Raw genomic sequence first — 20,791 nt, 5'->3', positions numbered from 1 at the left:
TGACACGATGCAGTTCTGCTCCCTGAACTACCCCTAAAGGGGTGACATGCATGAACCCAAGGGGGAAACCAGGTGAGAGTCCACTGCTTATTGCTTTTAAGTGTCTGACTTTCATCCACAGAGTTACACGAGGCGCTGTCATCCTGACATTTTGTGCCTAAAGGGATGATATGCATGAAGCCAAGGGGGAAACCAGGTGAGAGTCCACTGCTTATTGCTTTTAAGTGTCTGACTTTCAACCACAGAGTTACACGAGGCGCTGTTATCCTGCCTTTTTGTCTTCTCCTTTTATTAGCTTCTGAGTGTAAAGCAGACATGATAACCACAATACTATGAAACCTTGACTGTGGCAGAACTTGACAATATACATTGAAATTCAATCGATGATCCAGCGAAAAGTAAAAAAATAGACTGGTTTCACAAAAGGGAGAACACAACGAAATCAATGTGTAAAGCAGACCTTATGACCATAACGCTATGAAAACTTGGATTTTCTTTTTTAATTGTAGACAATAATATCATGACACAAGCCTTTGTATTCCCTATTTAATAAGATCTAAGCCTTGACTCTTTAAAAGCTTAGAATGGGTTGGTTTCACTGGGGATTGAACCCAGGACCTTCTGCGTGTAAAGCAGACGTGATAGCCACTACACTATGAAACCGCGACAGACATAGAAATTAGCGATAACTATGAACAAGTAGGTTATGCAGTTCTACTTAGTATGTCATATACAACAAAATGTAATCATAAAAAGAATTTTGTACTAAGAGGTTGGTTTTACTGGGGATTGAACCCAGGACCCTCTGCGTGCAAAGCAGCCATGATAACCACTACACTATGAAACCGTGACAGACATAAAATTAGCGATAACTATGAGCAAGTAGGTTATGCTGTATGACTTAGTATGCCATATACAACAAAATGTAATCATAAAAATAATTTTGTATTAACGAGGTTGGTTTCACTGGGGATTGAACCCAGGACCTTCTGCGTGTAAAGCAGACGTGATAGCTACTACACTATGAAACCACAACAGACATAGAAATTAGCGATAACTATGAACAAGTAGGTTATGCAGTTCTACTTAGTATGCCATATACAACAAAATGTAATCATAAAAAGAATTTTGTACTAATGAGGTTGGTTTCACTGGGGATTGAACCCAGGACCTTCTGCGTGTAAAGCAGACGTGATATCCACTTCACTATGAAACCGTGACAGACATAGAAATTAGCGATAACCATGAGCAAGTAGGTTATGCAATTCGACTTAGTATGCCATATACAACAAAATGTAATCATAAACTCTTAAAAAGAATTTTGTATAAACGAGTTTGGTTTCACTGGGGATTGAACCCAGGACCTTGAGCTCCGAAACGTGTTTTTGCTTCTTCTATATATAATTTGGTATCAATCCTATTGATGATTTGCTATTACTTATGAGTCTTGTCTGCTCCTTAGAAACAAATGAATCAAGTGCACCATTATTTCCTTTATACTTTTCAGACAATTGACGGGTTCCTGCCTAGGATAACAGGTACAGCACTGACAGGATGCAGTTCTGCTCCCTGAACTACCCCTAAAGGGGTGATATGCATGAACCCAAGGGGGAAACCAGGTGAGAGTCCGAGTGCCTTTTCTAGATATAATTTTGTGCCTAAAGGGGTGATATGCATGAACCCAAGGGGGAAACCAGGTGAGAGTCCACTGCTTATTTTTGACTTTCATCCACAGAGTTACACGAGGCGCTGTTATCCTGCCTTTTTGTCTTCTCCTTTTATTGACTTCTGAGTGTAAAGTAGACATGATAACCACTATACTATGAAACCTTGACTGTGGCAGAACTTGACAATATACATTGAAATTCAATCGATGATCCAGCAAAAAGTAAAAAATAGACTGGTTTCACAAAAGGGAGAACACAACGAAATCAATGTGTAAAGCAGACCTTATGACCATAACGTTATGAAAACTTGGATTTTTTTTAAATTGTAAACAATAATATCATGACACAATCCTTTGTATTCCATATTTAATAAGATTTAAGCCTTGACTCTTTAAAAGCTTAGAATGGATTTAATTAGCGATAACTATGAGCAAGTAGGTTATGCAGTTCGACTCAGTTTGCCATATACAACAAAATCTTATCATAATCTCTTAAAAATTATTTTGTATAAACCAGTTTGGTTTCACTGGGGAACGAACCCAGGACATTCTGCATGTAAAACAGACGTGATAACCACTACACTATGAAACCGCGACAGACACAGCAATTAGCGATAACTATGAGCAAGTAGGTTATGCAGTTCGACTTAGTATGCCATATACAACAAAATGTAATCATAAACTAAGTTGAACTGCATAACCTACTTGTTGATTGTTATCACCAATTTCTGTATATGTTGTGGTTTCATAGTGTAGTGGTTATCACGTCTGCTTTACATGCAGAAGGTCCTGGGTTCAATCCCCAGTGAATCCAACCTCGTTAATACAAAATATTTTTAAGAGTTTATGATTACATTTTGTTGTTTGAGGCATACTAAGTAGAACTGCATAACCTACTTGTTCATAGTTATCACTAATTTCTGTGTCTGTCACGGTTTCATAGTGTAGTGGTTATCACGTCTGCTTTAAAAAAAAATTTGTATTAACGAGGTTGGATTCACTGGAGATTGAACCCAGGACCTTGAGCTCCGAAACGTGTTTTTGCCTTTTCTATATATAATTTGGTATCAATTCTATTGATGATTTGCTATTACTTATGAGTCTTGTCTGCTCCTTTGAAACAAATGAATCAAGTGCACCATTATTTCCTTTATACTTTTTAGACAATTGATGGGTTCCTGCCTAGGATAACAGGTACAGCACTGACACAATGCAGTTCTGCTCCCTGAACTACCCCTAAAGGGGTGACATGCATGAACCCAAGGGGGAAACCAGGTGAGAGTCCACTGCTTATTGCTTTTAAGTGTCTGACTTTCATCCACAGAGTTACACGAGGCGCTGTCATCCTGAAATTTTGTGCCTAAAGGGATGATATGCATGAAGCCAAGGGGGAAACCAGGTGAGAGTCCACTGCTTATTGCTTTTAAGTGTCTGACTTTCAACCACAGAGTTACACGAGGCGCTGTTATCCTGCCTTTTTGTCTTCTCCTTTTATTAGCTTCTGAGTGTAAAGCAGACATGATAACCACAATACTATGAAACCTTGACTGTGGCAGAACTTGACAATTTACATTGAAATTCAATCGATGATCCAGCGAAAAGTAAAAAAATAGATTGGTTTCACAAAAGGGAGAACACAACGAAATCAATGTGTAAAGCAGACCTTATGACCATAACGTTATGAAAACTTGGATTTTTTTAAAATTGTAAACAATAATATCATGACACAATCCTTTGTATTCCCTATTTAATAAGATTTAAGCCTTGACTCTTTAAAAGCTTAGAATGGGTTGGTTTCACTGGGGATTGAACCCAGGACCTTCTGCATGTAAAGCAGACATGATAGCCACTACACTATGAAACCGCGACAGACATAGAAATTAGCGATAACTATGAACAAGTAGGTGATGCAGTTCTACTTAGTATGCCATATACAACAAAATGTAATCATAAAAAGAATTTTGTACTAAGAGGTTGGTTTTACTGGGGATTGAACCCAGGACCCTCTGCGTGCAGAGCAGCCATGATAACCACTACACTATGAAACCGTGACAAACACAAAATTAGCGATAACTATGAGCAAGTAGGTTATGCTGTATGACTTAGTATGCCATTTACAACAAAATGTAATCATAAAAATAATTTTGTATTAACGAGGTTGGTTTCACTGGGGATTGAACCCAGGACCTTCTGCGTGTAAGGCAGACGTGATAGCCACTACACTATGAAACCGCGACAGACATAGAAGTTAGCGATAACTATGAACAAGTGGGTTATGCAGTTCTACTTAGTATGCCATATACAACAAAATGTAATCATAAAAAGAATTTTGTACTAATGAGGTTGGTTTCACTGGGGATTGAACCCAGGACCTTCTGCGTGTAAAGCAGACGTGATAACCACTACACTATGAAACCGTGACAGACACAGAAATTAGCGATAACTATGAACAAGTAGGTTATGCAGTTCTACTTAGTATGCCATATACAACAAAATGTAATCATAAAAAGAATTTTGTACTAATGAGGTTGGTTTCACTGGGGATTGAACCCAGGACCTTCTGCGTGTAAAGCAGACATGATAACCACTACACTATGAAACCGTGACAAACATAAAAATTAGCGATAACTATGAGCAAGTAGGTTATGCTGTATGACTTAGTATGCCATATACAACAAAATGTAATCATAAAAATAATTTTGTATTAACGAGGTTGGTTTCACTGGGGATTGAACCCAGGACCTTCTGCGTGTAAAGCAGACGTGATAACCACTACACTATGAAACCGTGACAGACACAGAAATTAGCGATAACCATGAGCAAGTAGGTTATGCAATTCGACTTAGTATGCCATATACAACAAAATGTAATCATAAACTCTTAAAAATAATTTTGTATAAACGAGTTTGGTTTCACTGGGGATTGAACCCAGGACCTTGAGCTCCGAAACGTGTTTTTGCTTTTTCTATATATAATTTGGTATCAATCCTATTGAGGATTTGCTATTACTTATGAGTCTTGTCTGCTCCTTAGAAACAAATGAATCAAGTGCACTATTATTTCCTTTATACTTTTCAGACAATTGACGGGTTCCTGCCTAGGATAACAGGTACAGCACTGACAGGATGCAGTTCTGCTCCCTGAACTACCCCTAAAGGGGTGATATGCATGAACCCAAGGGGGAAACCAGGTGAGAGTCCGAGTGCCTTTTCTAGATATAATTTTGTGCCTAAAGGGGTGATATGCATGAACCCAAGGGGGAAACCAGGTGAGAGTCCACTGCTTATTTTTGACTTTCATCCACAGAGTTTCACGAGGCGCTGTTATCCTGCCTTTTTGTCTTCTCCTTTTATTGACTTCTGAGTGTAAAGTAGACATGATAACCACTATACTATGAAACCTTGTCTGTGGCAGAACTTGACAATATACATTGAAATTCAATCGATGATCCAGCAAAAAGTAAAAAATAGACTGGTTTCACAAAAGGGAGAACACAACGAAATCAATGTGTAAAGCAGACCTTATGACCATAGCGTTATGAAAACTTGGATTTTTTTTAAATAGTAAACAATAATATCATGACACAATCCTTTGTATTCCCTATTTAATAAGATTGAAGCCTTGACTCTTTAAAAGCTTAGAATGGATTTAATTAGCGATAACTATGAGCAAGTAGGTTATGCAGTTCGACTCAGTTTGCCATATACAACAAAATCTTATCATAAACTCTTAAAAATAATTTTGTATAAACCAGTTTGGTTTCACTGGGGAACGAACCCAGGACATTCTGCATGTAAAACAGACATGGTAACCACTACACTATGAAACTGCTACAGACAAAGCAATTAGCGATAACTATGAGCAAGTAGGTTATGCAGTTCGACTTAGTATGCCATATACAACAAAATGTCATCATAAACTAAGTTGAACTGCATAACCTACTTGTTGATAGTTATCACCAATTTCTGTATCTGTCGTGGTTTCATAGTGTAGTGGTTATCACGTCTGCTTTATACGCAGAAGGTCCTGGGTTCAATCCCTAGTGAAACCCACCTTGTTAATACAAAATATTTTTTAAGAGTTTATGATTACATTTTGTCTTTTGAGGCATACTAAGTAGAACTGCATAACCTACTTGTTCATAGTTATCACTAATTTCTGTGTCTGTCACGGTTTCATAGTGTAGTGGTTATCACGTCTGCTTTAAAAAGAATTTTGTATTAACGAGGTTGGATTCACTGGAGATTGAACCCAGGACCTTGAGCTCCGAAACGTGTTTTTGCCTTTTCTATATATAATTTGGTATCAATCCTATTGATGATTTGCTATTACTTATGAGTCTTGTCTGCTCCTTTGAAACAAATGAATCAAGTGCACCATTATTTCCTTTATACTTTTTAGACGATTGATGGGTTCCTGCCTAGGATAACAGGTACAGCACTGACACGATGCAGTTCTGCTCCCTGAACTACCCCTAAAGGGGTGACATGCATGAACCCAAGGGGGAAACCAGGTGAGAGTCCACTGCTTATTGCTTTTAAGTGTCTGACTTTCATCCACAGAGTTACACGAGGCGCTGTCATCCTGACATTTTGTGCCTAAAGGGATGATATGCATGAAGCCAAGGGGGAAACCAGGTGAGAGTCCACTGCTTATTGCTTTTAAGTGTCTGACTTTCAACCACAGAGTTACACGAGGCGCTGTTATCCTGCCTTTTTGTCTTCTCCTTTTATTAGCTTCTGAGTGTAAAGCAGACATGATAACCACAATACTATGAAACCTTGACTGTGGCAGAACTTGACAATATACATTGAAATTCAATCGATGATCCAGCGAAAAGTAAAAAAATAGACTGGTTTCACAAAAGGGAGAACACAACGAAATCAATGTGTAAAGCAGACCTTATGACCATAACGCTATGAAAACTTGGATTTTTTTTTTAATTGTAGACAATAATATCATGACACAAGCCTTTGTATTCCCTATTTAATAAGATCTAAGCCTTGACTCTTTAAAAGCTTAGAATGGGTTGGTTTCACTGGGGATTGAACCCAGGACCTTCTGCGTGTAAAGCAGACGTGATAGCCACTACACTATGAAACCGCGACAGACATAGAAATTAGCGATAACTATGAACAAGTAGGTTATGCAGTTCTACTTAGTATGTCATATACAACAAAATGTAATCATAAAAAGAATTTTGTACTAAGAGGTTGGTTTTACTGGGGATTGAACCCAGGACCCTCTGCGTGCAAAGCAGCCATGATAACCACTACACTATGAAACCGTGAGAGACACAAAATTAGCGATAACTATGAGCAAGTAGGTTATGCTGTATGACTTAGTATGCCATATACAACAAAATGTAATCATAAAAATAATTTTGTATTAACGAGGTTGGTTTCACTGGGGATTGAACCCAGGACCTTCTGCGTGTAAAGCAGACGTGATAGCCACTACACTATGAAACCGCGACAGACATAGAAATTAGCGATAACTATGAACAAGTAGGTTATGCAGTTCTACTTAGTATGCCATATACAACAAAATGTAATCATGAAAAGAATTTTGTACTAATGAGGTTGGTTTCACTGGGGATTGAACCCAGGACCTTCTGCGTGTAAAGCAGACGTGATAACCCCTACACTATGAAACCGTGACAGTCACAAAATTAGCGATAACTATGAGCAAGTAGGTTATGCTGTATGACTTAGTATGCCATATACAACAAAATGTAATCATAAAAATAATTTTGTATTAACGAGGTTGGTTTCACTGGGGATTGAACCCAGGACCTTCTGCGTGTAAAGCAGACGTGATAACCACTACACTATGAAACCGTGCCAGACACAGGAACTAGCGATAACCATGAGCAAGTAGGTTATGCAATCCGACTTGGTATGCCATATACAACAAAATGTAATCATAAACTCTTAAAAAGAATTTTGTATAAACGAGTTTGGTTTCACTGGGGATTGAACCCAGGACCTTGAGCTCCGAAACGTGTTTTTGCTTCTTCTATATATAATTTGGTATCAATCCTATTGATGATTTGCTATTACTTATGAGTCTTGTCTGCTCCTTAGAAACAAATGAATCAAGTGCACCATTATTTCCTTTATACTTTTCAGACAATTGACGGGTTCCTGCCTAGGATAACAGGTACAGCACTGACAGGATGCAGTTCTGCTCCCTGAACTACCCCTAAAGGGGTGATATGCATGAACCCAAGGGGGAAACCAGGTGAGTGTCCGAGTGCCTTTTCTAGATATAATTTTGTGCCTAAAGGGGTGATATGCATGAACCCAAGGGGGAAACCAGGTGAGAGTCCACTGCTTATTTTTGACTTTCATCCACAGAGTTACACGAGGCGCTGTTATCCTGCCTTTTTGTCTTCTCCTTTTATTGACTTCTGAGTGTAAAGTAGACATGATAACCACTATACTATGAAACCTTGACTGTGGCAGAACTTGACAATATACATTGAAATTCAATCGATGATCCAGCAAAAAGTAAAAAATAGACTGGTTTCACAAAAGGGAGAACACAACGAAATCAATGTGTAAAGCAGACCTTATGACCATAACGTTATGAAAACTTGGATTTTTTTTAAATTGTAAACAATAATATCATGACACAATCCTTTGTATTCCCTATTTAATAAGATTTAAGCCTTGACTCTTTAAAAGCTTAGAATGGATTTAATTAGCGATAACTATGAGCAAGTAGGTTATGCAGTTCGACTCAGTTTGCCATATACAACAAAATCTTATCATAATCTCTTAAAAATTATTTTGTATAAACCAGTTTGGTTTCACTGGGGAACGAACCCAGGACATTCTGCATGTAAAACAGACGTGATAACCACTACACTATGAAACCGCGACAGACACAGCAATTAGCGATAACTATGAGCAAGTAGGTTATGCAGTTCGACTTAGTATGCCATATACAACAAAATGTAATCATAAACTAAGTTGAACTGCATAACCTACTTGTTGATAGTTATCACCAATATCTGTATCTGTCGTGGTTTCATAGTGTAGTGGTTATCACGTCTGCTTTACACGCAGAAGGTCCTGGGTTCAATCCCAAGTGAAACCAACCTCGTTAATACAAAATATTTTTTAAGAGTTTATGATTACATTTTGTTGTTTGAGGCATACTAAGTAGAACTGCATAACCTACTTGTTCATAGTTATCACTAATTTCTGTGTCTGTCACGGTTTCATAGTGTAGTGGTTATCACATCTGCTTTAAAAAGAATTTTGTATTAACGAGGTTGGATTCACTGGAGATTGAACCCAGGACCTTGAGCTCCGAAACGTGTTTTTGCCTTTTCTATATATAATTTGGTATCAATCCTATTGATGATTTGCTATTACTTATGAGTCTTGTCTGCTCCTTTGAAACAAATGAATCAAGTGCACCATTATTTCCTTTATACTTTTTAGACGATTGATGGGTTCCTGCCTAGGATAACAGGTACAGCACTGACACGATGCAGTTCTGCTCCCTGAACTACCCCTAAAGGGGTGACATGCATGAACCCAAGGGGGAAACCAGGTGAGAGTCCACTGCTTATTGCTTTTAAGTGTCTGACTTTCATCCACAGAGTTACACGAGGCGCTGTCATCCTGACATTTTGTGCCTAAAGGGATGATATGCATGAAGCCAAGGGGGAAACCAGGTGAGAGTCCACTGCTTATTGCTTTTAAGTGTCTGACTTTCAACCACAGAGTTACACGAGGCGCTGTTATCCTGCCTTTTATTAGCTTCTGAGTGTAAAGCAGACATGATAACCACAATACTATGAAACCTTGACTGTGGCAGAACTTGACAATATACATTGAAATTCAATCGATGATCCAGCGAAAAGTAAAAAAATAGACTGGTTTCACAAAAGGGAGAACACAACGAAATCAATGTGTAAAGCAGACCTTATGACCATAACGCTATGAAAACTTGGATTTTTTTTTTAATTGTAGACAATAATATCATGACACAAGCCTTTGTATTCCCTATTTAATAAGATCTAAGCCTTGACTCTTTAAAAGCTTAGAATGGGTTGGTTTCACTGGGGATTGAACCCAGGACCTTCTGCGTGTAAAGCAGACGTGATAGCCACTACAATATGAAACCGCGACAGACATAGAAATTAGCGATAACTATGAACAAGTAGGTTATGCAGTTCTACTTAGTATGTCATATACAACAAAATGTAATCATAAAAAGAATTTTGTACTAAGAGGTTGGTTTTACTGGGGATTGAACCCAGGACCCTCTGCGTGCAAAGCAGCCATGATAACCACTACACTATGAAACCGTGAGAGACACAAAACTAGCGATAACTATGAGCAAGTAGGTTATGCTGTATGACTTAGTATGCCATATACAACAAAATGTAATCATAAAAATAATTTTGTATTAACGAGGTTGGTTTCACTGGGGATTGAACCCAGGACCTTCTGCGTGTAAAGCAGACGTGATAGCCACTACACTATGAAACCGCGACAGACATAGAAATTAGCGATAACTATGAACAAGTAGGTTATGCAGTTCTACTTAGTATGCCATATGCAACAAAATGTAATCATAAAAAGAATTTTGTACTAATGAGGTTGGTTTCACTGGGGATTGAACCCAGGACCTTCTGCGTGTAAAGCAGACGTGATAACCCCTACACTATGAAACCGTGACAGTCACAAAATTAGCGATAACTATGAGCAAGTAGGTTATGCTGTATGACTTAGTATGCCATATACAACAAAATGTAATCATAAAAATAATTTTGTATTAACGAGGTTGGTTTCACTGGGGATTGAACCCAGGACCTTCTGCGTGTAAAGCAGACGTGATAACCACTACACTATGAAACCGTGACAGACACAGGAACTAGCGATAACCATGAGCAAGTAGGTTATGCAATCCGACTTGGTATGCCATATACAACAAAATGTAATCATAAACTCTTAAAAAGAATTTTGTATAAACGAGTTTGGTTTCACTGGGGATTGAACCCAGGACCTTGAGCTCCGAAACGTGTTTTTGCTTCTTCTATATATAATTTGGTATCAATCCTATTGATGATTTGCTATTACTTATGAGTCTTGTCTGCTCCTTAGAAACAAATGAATCAAGTGCACCATTATTTCCTTTATACTTTTCAGACAATTGACGGGTTCCTGCCTAGGATAACAGGTACAGCACTGACAGGATGCAGTTCTGCTCCCTGAACTACCCCTAAAGGGGTGATATGCATGAACCCAAGGGGGAAACCAGGTGAGTGTCCGAGTGCCTTTTCTAGATATAATTTTGTGCCTAAAGGGGTGATATGCATGAACCCAAGGGGGAAACCAGGTGAGAGTCCACTGCTTATTTTTGACTTTCATCCACAGAGTTACACGAGGCGCTGTTATCCTGCCTTTTTGTCTTCTCCTTTTATTGACTTCTGAGTGTAAAGTAGACATGATAACCACTATACTATGAAACCTTGACTGTGGCAGAACTTGACAATATACATTGAAATTCAATCGATGATCCAGCAAAAAGTAAAAAATAGACTGGTTTCACAAAAGGGAGAACACAACGAAATCAATGTGTAAAGCAGACCTTATGACCATAACGTTATGAAAACTTGGATTTTTTTTAAATTGTAAACAATAATATCATGACACAATCCTTTGTATTCCCTATTTAATAAGATTTAAGCCTTGACTCTTTAAAAGCTTAGAATGGATTTAATTAGCGATAACTATGAGCAAGTAGGTTATGCAGTTCGACTCAGTTTGCCATATACAACAAAATCTTATCATAATCTCTTAAAAATTATTTTGTATAAACCAGTTTGGTTTCACTGGGGAACGAACCCAGGACATTCTGCATGTAAAACAGACGTGATAACCACTACACTATGAAACCGCGACAGACACAGCAATTAGCGATAACTATGAGCAAGTAGGTTATGCAGTTCTACTTAGTATGCCATATACAACAAAATGTAATCATAAAAAGAATTTTGTACTAATGAGGTTGGTTTCACTGGGGATTGAACCCAGGACCTTCTGCGTGTAAAGCAGACGTGATAACCCCTACACTATGAAACCGTGACAGTCACAAAATTAGCGATAACTATGAGCAAGTAGGTTATGCTGTATGACTTAGTATGCCATATACAACTAAATGTAATCATAAAAAGAATTTTGTACTAATGAGGTTGGTTTCACTGGGGATTGAACCCAGGACCTTCTGCGTGTAAAGCAGACGTGATAACCACTACACTATGAAACCGTGACAGACACAGAAATTAGCGATAACCATGAGCAAGTAGGTTATGCAATTCGACTTAGTATGCCATATACAACAAAATGTAATCATAAACTCTTAAAAAGAATTTTGTATAAACGAGTTTAGTTTCACTGGGGATTGAACCCAGGACCTTGAGCTCCGAAACGTGTTTTTGCTTCTTCTATATATAATTTGGTATCAATCCTATTGATGATTTGCTATTACTTATGAGTCTTGTCTGCTCCTTAGAAACAAATGAATCAAGTGCACCATTATTTCCTTTATACTTTTCAGACAATTGACGGGTTCCTGCCTAGGATAACAGGTACAGCACTGACAGGATGCAGTTCTGCTCCCTGAACTACCCCTAAAGGGGTGATATGCATGAACCCAAGGGGGAAACCAGGTGAGAGTCCGAGTGCCTTTTCTAGATATAATTTTGTGCCTAAAGGGGTGATATGCATGAACCCAAGGGGGAAACCAGGTGAGAGTCCACTGCTTATTTTTGACTTTCATCCACAGAGTTACACGAGGCGCTGTTATCCTGCCTTTTTGTCTTCTCCTTTTATTGACTTCTGAGTGTAAAGTAGACATGATAACCACTATACTATGAAACCTTGACTGTGGCAGAACTTGACAATATACATTGAAATTCAATCGATGATCCAGCAAAAAGTAAAAAATAGACTGGTTTCACAAAAGGGAGAACACAACGAAATCAATGTGTAAAGCAGACCTTATGACCATAACGTAATGAAAACTTGGATTTTTTTTAAATTGTAAACAATAATATCATGACACAATCCTTTGTATTCCCTATTTAATAAGATTTAAGCCTTGACTCTTTAAAAGCTTAGAATGGATTTAATTAGCGATAACTATGAGCAAGTAGGTTATGCAGTTCGACTCAGTTTGCCATATACAACAAAATCTTATCATAATCTCTTAAAAATGATTTTGTATAAACCAGTTTGGTTTCACTGGGGAACGAACCCAGGACATTCTGCATGTAAAACAGACGTGATAACCACTACACTATGAAACCACGACAGACACAGCAATTAGCGATAACTATGAGCAAGTAGGTTATGCAGTTCGACTTAGTATGCCATATACAACAAAATGTAATCATAAACTAAGTTGAACTGCATAACCTACTTGTTGATAGTTATCACCAATTTCTGTATCTGTCGTGGTTTCATAGTGTAGTGGTTATCACGTCTGCTTTACACGCAGAAGGTCCTGGGTTCAATCCCCAGTGAAACCAACCTCGTTAATACAAAATATTTTTTAAGAGTTTATGATTACATTTTGTTGTTTGAGGCATACTAAGTAGAACTGCATAACCTACTTGTTCATAGTTATCACTAATTTCTGTGTCTGTCACGGTTTCACAGTGTAGTGGTTATCACGTCTGCTTTAAAAAGAATTTTGTATTAACGAGGTTGGATTCACTGGAGATTGAACCCAGGACCTTGAGCTCCGAAACGTGTTTTTGCCTTTTCTATATATAATTTGGTATCAATCCTATTGATGATTTGCTATTACTTATGAGTCTTGTCTGCTCCTTTGAAACAAATGAATCAAGTGCACCATTATTTCCTTTATAATTTTTAGACGATTGATGGGTTCCTGCCTAGGATAACAGGTACAGCACTGACACGATGCAGTTCTGCTCCCTGAACTACCCCTAAAGGGGTGACATGCATGAACCCAAGGGGGAAACCAGGTGAGAGTCCACTGCTTATTGCTTTTAAGTGTCTGACTTTCATCCACAGAGTTACACGAGGCGCTGTCATCCTGACATTTTGTGCCTAAAGGGATGATATGCATGAAGCCAAGGGGGAAACCAGGTGAGAGTCCACTGCTTATTGCTTTTAAGTGTCTGACTTTCAACCACAGAGTTACACGAGGCGCTGTTATCCTGCCTTTTTGTCTTCTCCTTTTATTAGCTTCTGAGTGTAAAGCAGACATGATAACCACAATACTATGAAACCTTGACTGTGGCAGAACTTGACAATATACATTGAAATTCAATCGATGATCCAGCGAAAAGTAAAAAAATAGACTGGTTTCACAAAAGGGAGAACACAACGAAATCAATGTGTAAAGCAGACCTTATGACCATAACGCTATGAAAACTTGGATTTTCTTTTTTAATTGTAGACAATAATATCATGACACAAGCCTTTGTATTCCCTATTTAATAAGATCTAAGCCTTGACTCTTTAAAAGCTTAGAATGGGTTGGTTTCACTGGGGATTGAACCCAGGACCTTCTGCGTGTAAAGCAGACGTGATAGCCACTACACTATGAAACCGCGACAGACATAGAAATTAGCGATAACTATGAACAAGTAGGTTATGCAGTTCTACTTAGTATGTCATATACAACAAAATGTAATCATAAAAAGAATTTTGTACTAAGAGGTTGGTTTTACTGGGGATTGAACCCAGGACCCTCTGCGTGCAAAGCAGCCATGATAACCACTACACTATGAAACCGTGACAGACATAAAATTAGCGATAACTATGAGCAAGTAGGTTATGCTGTATGACTTAGTATGCCATATACAACAAAATGTAATCATAAAAATAATTTTGTATTAACGAGGTTGGTTTCACTGGGGATTGAACCCAGGACCTTCTGCGTGTAAAGCAGACGTGATAGCTACTACACTATGAAACCACAACAGACATAGAAATTAGCGATAACTATGAACAAGTAGGTTATGCAGTTCTACTTAGTATGCCATATACAACAAAATGTAATCATAAAAAGAATTTTGTACTAATGAGGTTGGTTTCACTGGGGATTGAACCCAGGACCTTCTGCGTGTAAAGCAGACGTGATATCCACTTCACTATGAAACCGTGACAGACATAGAAATTAGCGATAACCATGAGCAAGTAGGTTATGCAATTCGACTTAGTATGCCATATACAACAAAATGTAATCATAAACTCTTAAAAAGAATTTTGTATAAACGAGTTTGGTTTCACTGGGGATTGAACCCAGGACCTTGAGCTCCGAAACGTGTTTTTGCTTCTTCTATATATAATTTGGTATCAATCCTATTGATGATTTGCTATTACTTATGAGTCTTGTCTGCTCCTTAGAAACAAATGAATCAAGTGCACCATTATTTCCTTTATACTTTTCAGACAATTGACGGGTTCCTGCCTAGGATAACAGGTACAGCACTGACAGGATGCAGTTCTGCTCCCTGAACTACCCCTAAAGGGGTGATATGCATGAACCCAAGGGGGAAACCAGGTGAGAGTCCGAGTGCCTTTTCTAGATATAATTTTGTGCCTAAAGGGGTGATATGCATGAACCCAAGGGGGAAACCAGGTGAGAGTCCACTGCTTATTTTTGACTTTCATCCACAGAGTTACACGAGGCGCTGTTATCCTGCCTTTTTGTCTTCTCCTTTTATTGACTTCTGAGTGTAAAGTAGACATGATAACCACTATACTATGAAACCTTGACTGTGGCAGAACTTGACAATATACATTGAAATTCAATCGATGATCCAGCAAAAAGTAAAAAATAGACTGGTTTCACAAAAGGGAGAACACAACGAAATCAATGTGTAAAGCAGACCTTATGACCATAACGTTATGAAAACTTGGATTTTTTTTAAATTGTAAACAATAATATCATGACACAATCCTTTGTATTCCATATTTAATAAGATTTAAGCCTTGACTCTTTAAAAGCTTAGAATGGATTTAATTAGCGATAACTATGAGCAAGTAGGTTATGCAGTTCGACTCAGTTTGCCATATACAACAAAATCTTATCATAATCTCTTAAAAATTATTTTGTATAAACCAGTTTGGTTTCACTGGGGAACGAACCCAGGACATTCTGCATGTAAAACAGACGTGATAACCACTACACTATGAAACCGCGACAGACACAGCAATTAGCGATAACTATGAGCAAGTAGGTTATGCAGTTCGACTTAGTATGCCATATACAACAAAATGTAATCATAAACTAAGTTGAACTGCATAACCTACTTGTTGATTGTTATCACCAATTTCTGTATATGTTGTGGTTTCATAGTGTAGTGGTTATCACGTCTGCTTTACATGCAGAAGGTCCTGGGTTCAATCCCCAGTGAATCCAACCTCGTTAATACAAAATATTTTTAAGAGTTTATGATTACATTTTGTTGTTTGAGGCATACTAAGTAGAACTGCATAACCTACTTGTTCATAGTTATCACTAATTTCTGTGTCTGTCACGGTTTCATAGTGTAGTGGTTATCACGTCTGCTTTAAAAAAAAATTTGTATTAACGAGGTTGGATTCACTGGAGATTGAACCCAGGACCTTGAGCTCCGAAACGTGTTTTTGCCTTTTCTATATATAATTTGGTATCAATTCTATTGATGATTTGCTATTACTTATGAGTCTTGTCTGCTCCTTTGAAACAAATGAATCAAGTGCACCATTATTTCCTTTATACTTTTTAGACAATTGATGGGTTCCTGCCTAGGATAACAGGTACAGCACTGACACAATGCAGTTCTGCTCCCTGAACTACCCCTAAAGGGGTGACATGCATGAACCCAAGGGGGAAACCAGGTGAGAGTCCACTGCTTATTGCTTTTAAGTGTCTGACTTTCATCCACAGAGTTACACGAGGCGCTGTCATCCTGAAATTTTGTGCCTAAAGGGATGATATGCATGAAGCCAAGGGGGAAACCAGGTGAGAGTCCACTGCTTATTGCTTTTAAGTGTCTGACTTTCAACCACAGAGTTACACGAGGCGCTGTTATCCTGCCTTTTTGTCTTCTCCTTTTATTAGCTTCTGAGTGTAAAGCAGACATGATAACCACAATACTATGAAACCTTGACTGTGGCAGAACTTGACAATTTACATTGAAATTCAATCGATGATCCAGCGAAAAGTAAAAAAATAGATTGGTTTCACAAAAGGGAGAACACAACGAAATCAATGTGTAAAGCAGACCTTATGACCATAACGTTATGAAAACTTGGATTTTTTTAAAATTGTAAACAATAATATCATGACACAATCCTTTGTATTCCCTATTTAATAAGATTTAAGCCTTGACTCTTTAAAAGCTTAGAATGGGTTGGTTTCACTGGGGATTGAACCCAGGACCTTCTGCATGTAAAGCAGACATGATAGCCACTACACTATGAAACCGCGACAGACATAGAAATTAGCGATAACTATGAACAAGTAGGTGATGCAGTTCTACTTAGTATGCCATATACAACAAAATGTAATCATAAAAAGAATTTTGTACTAAGAGGTTGGTTTTACTGGGGATTGAACCCAGGACCCTCTGCGTGCAGAGCAGCCATGATAACCACTACACTATGAAACCGTGACAAACACAAAATTAGCGATAACTATGAGCAAGTAGGTTATGCTGTATGACTTAGTATGCCATTTACAACAAAATGTAATCATAAAAATAATTTTGTATTAACGAGGTTGGTTTCACTGGGGATTGAACCCAGGACCTTCTGCGTGTAAGGCAGACGTGATAGCCACTACACTATGAAACCGCGACAGACATAGAAGTTAGCGATAACTATGAACAAGTGGGTTATGCAGTTCTACTTAGTATGCCATATACAACAAAATGTAATCATAAAAAGAATTTTGTACTAATGAGGTTGGTTTCACTGGGGATTGAACCCAGGACCTTCTGCGTGTAAAGCAGACGTGATAACCACTACACTATGAAACCGTGACAGACACAGAAATTAGCGATAACTATGAACAAGTAGGTTATGCAGTTCTACTTAGTATGCCATATACAACAAAATGTAATCATAAAAAGAATTTTGTACTAATGAGGTTGGTTTCACTGGGGATTGAACCCAGGACCTTCTGCGTGTAAAGCAGACATGATAACCACTACACTATGAAACCGTGACAAACATAAAAATTAGCGATAACTATGAGCAAGTAGGTTATGCTGTATGACTTAGTATGCCATATACAACAAAATGTAATCATAAAAATAATTTTGTATTAACGAGGTTGGTTTCACTGGGGATTGAACCCAGGACCTTCTGCGTGTAAAGCAGACGTGATAACCACTACACTATGAAACCGTGACAGACACAGAAATTAGCGATAACCATGAGCAAGTAGGTTATGCAATTCGACTTAGTATGCCATATACAACAAAATGTAATCATAAACTCTTAAAAATAATTTTGTATAAACGAGTTTGGTTTCACTGGGGATTGAACCCAGGACCTTGAGCTCCGAAACGTGTTTTTGCTTTTTCTATATATAATTTGGTATCAATCCTATTGAGGATTTGCTATTACTTATGAGTCTTGTCTGCTCCTTAGAAACAAATGAATCAAGTGCACTATTATTTCCTTTATACTTTTCAGACAATTGACGGGTTCCTGCCTAGGATAACAGGTACAGCACTGACAGGATGCAGTTCTGCTCCCTGAACTACCCCTAAAGGGGTGATATGCATGAACCCAAGGGGGAAACCAGGTGAGAGTCCGAGTGCCTTTTCTAGATATAATTTTGTGCCTAAAGGGGTGATATGCATGAACCCAAGGGGGAAACCAGGTGAGAGTCCACTGCTTATTTTTGACTTTCATCCACAGAGTTTCACGAGGCGCTGTTATCCTGCCTTTTTGTCTTCTCCTTTTATTGACTTCTGAGTGTAAAGTAGACATGATAACCACTATACTATGAAACCTTGTCTGTGGCAGAACTTGACAATATACATTGAAATTCAATCGATGATCCAGCAAAAAGTAAAAAATAGACTGGTTTCACAAAAGGGAGAACACAACGAAATCAATGTGTAAAGCAGACCTTATGACCATAGCGTTATGAAAACTTGGATTTTTTTTAAATAGTAAACAATAATATCATGACACAATCCTTTGTATTCCCTATTTAATAAGATTGAAGCCTTGACTCTTTAAAAGCTTAGAATGGATTTAATTAGCGATAACTATGAGCAAGTAGGTTATGCAGTTCGACTCAGTTTGCCATATACAACAAAATCTTATCATAAACTCTTAAAAATAATTTTGTATAAACCAGTTTGGTTTCACTGGGGAACGAACCCAGGACATTCTGCATGTAAAACAGACATGGTAACCACTACACTATGAAACTGCTACAGACAAAGCAATTAGCGATAACTATGAGCAAGTAGGTTATGCAGTTCGACTTAGTATGCCATATACAACAAAATGTCATCATAAACTAAGTTGAACTGCATAACCTACTTGTTGATAGTTATCACCAATTTCTGTATCTGTCGTGGTTTCATAGTGTAGTGGTTATCACGTCTGCTTTATACGCAGAAGGTCCTGGGTTCAATCCCTAGTGAAACCCACCTTGTTAATACAAAATATTTTTTAAGAGTTTATGATTACATTTTGTCTTTTGAGGCATACTAAGTAGAACTGCATAACCTACTTGTTCATAGTTATCACTAATTTCTGTGTCTGTCACGGTTTCATAGTGTAGTGGTTATCACGTCTGCTTTAAAAAGAATTTTGTATTAACGAGGTTGGATTCACTGGAGATTGAACCCAGGACCTTGAGCTCCGAAACGTGTTTTTGCCTTTTCTATATATAATTTGGTATCAATCCTATTGATGATTTGCTATTACTTATGAGTCTTGTCTGCTCCTTTGAAACAAATGAATCAAGTGCACCATTATTTCCTTTATACTTTTTAGACGATTGATGGGTTCCTGCCTAGGATAACAGGTACAGCACTGACACGATGCAGTTCTGCTCCCTGAACTACCCCTAAAGGGGTGACATGCATGAACCCAAGGGGGAAACCAGGTGAGAGTCCACTGCTTATTGCTTTTAAGTGTCTGACTTTCATCCACAGAGTTACACGAGGCGCTGTCATCCTGACATTTTGTGCCTAAAGGGATGATATGCATGAAGCCAAGGGGGAAACCAGGTGAGAGTCCACTGCTTATTGCTTTTAAGTGTCTGACTTTCAACCACAGAGTTACACGAGGCGCTGTTATCCTGCCTTTTTGTCTTCTCCTTTTATTAGCTTCTGAGTGTAAAGCAGACATGATAACCACAATACTATGAAACCTTGACTGTGGCAGAACTTGACAATATACATTGAAATTCAATCGATGATCCAGCGAAAAGTAAAAAAATAGACTGGTTTCACAAAAGGGAGAACACAACGAAATCAATGTGTAAAGCAGACCTTATGACCATAACGCTATGAAAACTTGGATTTTTTTTTTAATTGTAGACAATAATATCATGACACAAGCCTTTGTATTCCCTATTTAATAAGATCTAAGCCTTGACTCTTTAAAAGCTTAGAATGGGTTGGTTTCACTGGGGATTGAACCCAGGACCTTCTGCGTGTAAAGCAGACGTGATAGCCACTACACTATGAAACCGCGACAGACATAGAAATTAGCGATAACTATGAACAAGTAGGTTATGCAGTTCTACTTAGTATGTCATATACAACAAAATGTAATCATAAAAAGAATTTTGTACTAAGAGGTTGGTTTTACTGGGGATTGAACCCAGGACCCTCTGCGTGCAAAGCAGCCATGATAACCACTACACTATGAAACCGTGAGAGACACAAAATTAGCGATAACTATGAGCAAGTAGGTTATGCTGTATGACTTAGTATGCCATATACAACAAAATGTAATCATAAAAATAATTTTGTATTAACGAGGTTGGTTTCACTGGGGATTGAACCCAGGACCTTCTGCGTGTAAAGCAGACGTGATAGCCACTACACTATGAAACCGCGACAGACATAGAAATTAGCGATAACTATGAACAAGTAGGTTA

At 38.1% G+C, this 20,791-nt stretch overlaps 46 non-coding genes across 46 annotated transcripts; 6 read left to right on the top strand and 40 right to left on the bottom strand.

Moving 5' to 3' along the window:
- Positions 1-590: 590 nt before the first annotated feature.
- Positions 591-663, bottom strand: TRNAV-UAC (transfer RNA valine (anticodon UAC)). Its single transcript has one exon. It is a non-coding gene; the product is annotated as a tRNA-Val (tRNA).
- Positions 664-774: 111 nt separating this feature from the next.
- TRNAA-UGC (transfer RNA alanine (anticodon UGC)) lies at positions 775-847 on the bottom strand. The gene has a single exon. It is a non-coding gene; the product is annotated as a tRNA-Ala (tRNA).
- Positions 848-958: 111 nt separating this feature from the next.
- On the bottom strand, positions 959-1,031 carry TRNAV-UAC (transfer RNA valine (anticodon UAC)). The gene has a single exon. It is a non-coding gene; the product is annotated as a tRNA-Val (tRNA).
- Positions 1,032-1,143: 112 nt separating this feature from the next.
- TRNAV-UAC (transfer RNA valine (anticodon UAC)) lies at positions 1,144-1,216 on the bottom strand. Its single transcript has one exon. It is a non-coding gene; the product is annotated as a tRNA-Val (tRNA).
- Positions 1,217-2,185: 969 nt separating this feature from the next.
- TRNAV-UAC (transfer RNA valine (anticodon UAC)) lies at positions 2,186-2,258 on the bottom strand. The gene has a single exon. It is a non-coding gene; the product is annotated as a tRNA-Val (tRNA).
- Positions 2,259-2,407: 149 nt separating this feature from the next.
- Positions 2,408-2,480, top strand: TRNAV-UAC (transfer RNA valine (anticodon UAC)). Its single transcript has one exon. It is a non-coding gene; the product is annotated as a tRNA-Val (tRNA).
- A 977-nt stretch (positions 2,481-3,457) lies between these two features.
- Positions 3,458-3,530, bottom strand: TRNAV-UAC (transfer RNA valine (anticodon UAC)). The gene has a single exon. It is a non-coding gene; the product is annotated as a tRNA-Val (tRNA).
- Positions 3,531-3,641: 111 nt separating this feature from the next.
- TRNAA-UGC (transfer RNA alanine (anticodon UGC)) lies at positions 3,642-3,714 on the bottom strand. The gene has a single exon. It is a non-coding gene; the product is annotated as a tRNA-Ala (tRNA).
- Positions 3,715-3,825: 111 nt separating this feature from the next.
- Positions 3,826-3,898, bottom strand: TRNAV-UAC (transfer RNA valine (anticodon UAC)). Its single transcript has one exon. It is a non-coding gene; the product is annotated as a tRNA-Val (tRNA).
- Positions 3,899-4,010: 112 nt separating this feature from the next.
- TRNAV-UAC (transfer RNA valine (anticodon UAC)) lies at positions 4,011-4,083 on the bottom strand. The gene has a single exon. It is a non-coding gene; the product is annotated as a tRNA-Val (tRNA).
- Positions 4,084-4,195: 112 nt separating this feature from the next.
- TRNAV-UAC (transfer RNA valine (anticodon UAC)) lies at positions 4,196-4,268 on the bottom strand. The gene has a single exon. It is a non-coding gene; the product is annotated as a tRNA-Val (tRNA).
- Positions 4,269-4,380: 112 nt separating this feature from the next.
- On the bottom strand, positions 4,381-4,453 carry TRNAV-UAC (transfer RNA valine (anticodon UAC)). Its single transcript has one exon. It is a non-coding gene; the product is annotated as a tRNA-Val (tRNA).
- Positions 4,454-5,644: 1,191 nt separating this feature from the next.
- TRNAI-UAU (transfer RNA isoleucine (anticodon UAU)) lies at positions 5,645-5,717 on the top strand. The gene has a single exon. It is a non-coding gene; the product is annotated as a tRNA-Ile (tRNA).
- A 979-nt stretch (positions 5,718-6,696) lies between these two features.
- TRNAV-UAC (transfer RNA valine (anticodon UAC)) lies at positions 6,697-6,769 on the bottom strand. The gene has a single exon. It is a non-coding gene; the product is annotated as a tRNA-Val (tRNA).
- A 111-nt stretch (positions 6,770-6,880) lies between these two features.
- On the bottom strand, positions 6,881-6,953 carry TRNAA-UGC (transfer RNA alanine (anticodon UGC)). Its single transcript has one exon. It is a non-coding gene; the product is annotated as a tRNA-Ala (tRNA).
- A 111-nt stretch (positions 6,954-7,064) lies between these two features.
- Positions 7,065-7,137, bottom strand: TRNAV-UAC (transfer RNA valine (anticodon UAC)). Its single transcript has one exon. It is a non-coding gene; the product is annotated as a tRNA-Val (tRNA).
- A 112-nt stretch (positions 7,138-7,249) lies between these two features.
- On the bottom strand, positions 7,250-7,322 carry TRNAV-UAC (transfer RNA valine (anticodon UAC)). Its single transcript has one exon. It is a non-coding gene; the product is annotated as a tRNA-Val (tRNA).
- A 111-nt stretch (positions 7,323-7,433) lies between these two features.
- On the bottom strand, positions 7,434-7,506 carry TRNAV-UAC (transfer RNA valine (anticodon UAC)). The gene has a single exon. It is a non-coding gene; the product is annotated as a tRNA-Val (tRNA).
- A 969-nt stretch (positions 7,507-8,475) lies between these two features.
- TRNAV-UAC (transfer RNA valine (anticodon UAC)) lies at positions 8,476-8,548 on the bottom strand. Its single transcript has one exon. It is a non-coding gene; the product is annotated as a tRNA-Val (tRNA).
- Positions 8,549-8,697: 149 nt separating this feature from the next.
- On the top strand, positions 8,698-8,770 carry TRNAV-UAC (transfer RNA valine (anticodon UAC)). The gene has a single exon. It is a non-coding gene; the product is annotated as a tRNA-Val (tRNA).
- Positions 8,771-9,735: 965 nt separating this feature from the next.
- On the bottom strand, positions 9,736-9,808 carry TRNAV-UAC (transfer RNA valine (anticodon UAC)). The gene has a single exon. It is a non-coding gene; the product is annotated as a tRNA-Val (tRNA).
- A 111-nt stretch (positions 9,809-9,919) lies between these two features.
- TRNAA-UGC (transfer RNA alanine (anticodon UGC)) lies at positions 9,920-9,992 on the bottom strand. The gene has a single exon. It is a non-coding gene; the product is annotated as a tRNA-Ala (tRNA).
- A 111-nt stretch (positions 9,993-10,103) lies between these two features.
- On the bottom strand, positions 10,104-10,176 carry TRNAV-UAC (transfer RNA valine (anticodon UAC)). The gene has a single exon. It is a non-coding gene; the product is annotated as a tRNA-Val (tRNA).
- A 112-nt stretch (positions 10,177-10,288) lies between these two features.
- On the bottom strand, positions 10,289-10,361 carry TRNAV-UAC (transfer RNA valine (anticodon UAC)). Its single transcript has one exon. It is a non-coding gene; the product is annotated as a tRNA-Val (tRNA).
- Positions 10,362-10,472: 111 nt separating this feature from the next.
- Positions 10,473-10,545, bottom strand: TRNAV-UAC (transfer RNA valine (anticodon UAC)). The gene has a single exon. It is a non-coding gene; the product is annotated as a tRNA-Val (tRNA).
- A 969-nt stretch (positions 10,546-11,514) lies between these two features.
- Positions 11,515-11,587, bottom strand: TRNAV-UAC (transfer RNA valine (anticodon UAC)). The gene has a single exon. It is a non-coding gene; the product is annotated as a tRNA-Val (tRNA).
- A 112-nt stretch (positions 11,588-11,699) lies between these two features.
- TRNAV-UAC (transfer RNA valine (anticodon UAC)) lies at positions 11,700-11,772 on the bottom strand. Its single transcript has one exon. It is a non-coding gene; the product is annotated as a tRNA-Val (tRNA).
- Positions 11,773-11,883: 111 nt separating this feature from the next.
- On the bottom strand, positions 11,884-11,956 carry TRNAV-UAC (transfer RNA valine (anticodon UAC)). The gene has a single exon. It is a non-coding gene; the product is annotated as a tRNA-Val (tRNA).
- Positions 11,957-12,925: 969 nt separating this feature from the next.
- Positions 12,926-12,998, bottom strand: TRNAV-UAC (transfer RNA valine (anticodon UAC)). Its single transcript has one exon. It is a non-coding gene; the product is annotated as a tRNA-Val (tRNA).
- A 149-nt stretch (positions 12,999-13,147) lies between these two features.
- TRNAV-UAC (transfer RNA valine (anticodon UAC)) lies at positions 13,148-13,220 on the top strand. The gene has a single exon. It is a non-coding gene; the product is annotated as a tRNA-Val (tRNA).
- A 980-nt stretch (positions 13,221-14,200) lies between these two features.
- TRNAV-UAC (transfer RNA valine (anticodon UAC)) lies at positions 14,201-14,273 on the bottom strand. The gene has a single exon. It is a non-coding gene; the product is annotated as a tRNA-Val (tRNA).
- Positions 14,274-14,384: 111 nt separating this feature from the next.
- On the bottom strand, positions 14,385-14,457 carry TRNAA-UGC (transfer RNA alanine (anticodon UGC)). The gene has a single exon. It is a non-coding gene; the product is annotated as a tRNA-Ala (tRNA).
- A 111-nt stretch (positions 14,458-14,568) lies between these two features.
- Positions 14,569-14,641, bottom strand: TRNAV-UAC (transfer RNA valine (anticodon UAC)). Its single transcript has one exon. It is a non-coding gene; the product is annotated as a tRNA-Val (tRNA).
- A 112-nt stretch (positions 14,642-14,753) lies between these two features.
- Positions 14,754-14,826, bottom strand: TRNAV-UAC (transfer RNA valine (anticodon UAC)). The gene has a single exon. It is a non-coding gene; the product is annotated as a tRNA-Val (tRNA).
- Positions 14,827-15,795: 969 nt separating this feature from the next.
- On the bottom strand, positions 15,796-15,868 carry TRNAV-UAC (transfer RNA valine (anticodon UAC)). Its single transcript has one exon. It is a non-coding gene; the product is annotated as a tRNA-Val (tRNA).
- Positions 15,869-16,017: 149 nt separating this feature from the next.
- On the top strand, positions 16,018-16,090 carry TRNAV-UAC (transfer RNA valine (anticodon UAC)). The gene has a single exon. It is a non-coding gene; the product is annotated as a tRNA-Val (tRNA).
- A 977-nt stretch (positions 16,091-17,067) lies between these two features.
- On the bottom strand, positions 17,068-17,140 carry TRNAV-UAC (transfer RNA valine (anticodon UAC)). The gene has a single exon. It is a non-coding gene; the product is annotated as a tRNA-Val (tRNA).
- Positions 17,141-17,251: 111 nt separating this feature from the next.
- TRNAA-UGC (transfer RNA alanine (anticodon UGC)) lies at positions 17,252-17,324 on the bottom strand. The gene has a single exon. It is a non-coding gene; the product is annotated as a tRNA-Ala (tRNA).
- Positions 17,325-17,435: 111 nt separating this feature from the next.
- Positions 17,436-17,508, bottom strand: TRNAV-UAC (transfer RNA valine (anticodon UAC)). The gene has a single exon. It is a non-coding gene; the product is annotated as a tRNA-Val (tRNA).
- Positions 17,509-17,620: 112 nt separating this feature from the next.
- Positions 17,621-17,693, bottom strand: TRNAV-UAC (transfer RNA valine (anticodon UAC)). The gene has a single exon. It is a non-coding gene; the product is annotated as a tRNA-Val (tRNA).
- A 112-nt stretch (positions 17,694-17,805) lies between these two features.
- On the bottom strand, positions 17,806-17,878 carry TRNAV-UAC (transfer RNA valine (anticodon UAC)). Its single transcript has one exon. It is a non-coding gene; the product is annotated as a tRNA-Val (tRNA).
- Positions 17,879-17,990: 112 nt separating this feature from the next.
- On the bottom strand, positions 17,991-18,063 carry TRNAV-UAC (transfer RNA valine (anticodon UAC)). The gene has a single exon. It is a non-coding gene; the product is annotated as a tRNA-Val (tRNA).
- A 1,191-nt stretch (positions 18,064-19,254) lies between these two features.
- TRNAI-UAU (transfer RNA isoleucine (anticodon UAU)) lies at positions 19,255-19,327 on the top strand. The gene has a single exon. It is a non-coding gene; the product is annotated as a tRNA-Ile (tRNA).
- Positions 19,328-20,306: 979 nt separating this feature from the next.
- TRNAV-UAC (transfer RNA valine (anticodon UAC)) lies at positions 20,307-20,379 on the bottom strand. The gene has a single exon. It is a non-coding gene; the product is annotated as a tRNA-Val (tRNA).
- Positions 20,380-20,490: 111 nt separating this feature from the next.
- On the bottom strand, positions 20,491-20,563 carry TRNAA-UGC (transfer RNA alanine (anticodon UGC)). The gene has a single exon. It is a non-coding gene; the product is annotated as a tRNA-Ala (tRNA).
- A 111-nt stretch (positions 20,564-20,674) lies between these two features.
- On the bottom strand, positions 20,675-20,747 carry TRNAV-UAC (transfer RNA valine (anticodon UAC)). Its single transcript has one exon. It is a non-coding gene; the product is annotated as a tRNA-Val (tRNA).
- Positions 20,748-20,791: the final 44 nt, after the last annotated feature.

The sequence above is a fragment of the Hyla sarda genome, chromosome 6 (genome assembly GCF_029499605.1).
Source record: "Hyla sarda isolate aHylSar1 chromosome 6, aHylSar1.hap1, whole genome shotgun sequence".
NCBI lineage: Eukaryota > Metazoa > Chordata > Amphibia > Anura > Hylidae > Hyla > Hyla sarda.
This window is presented reverse-complemented; position numbering and strand designations above follow the sequence as displayed.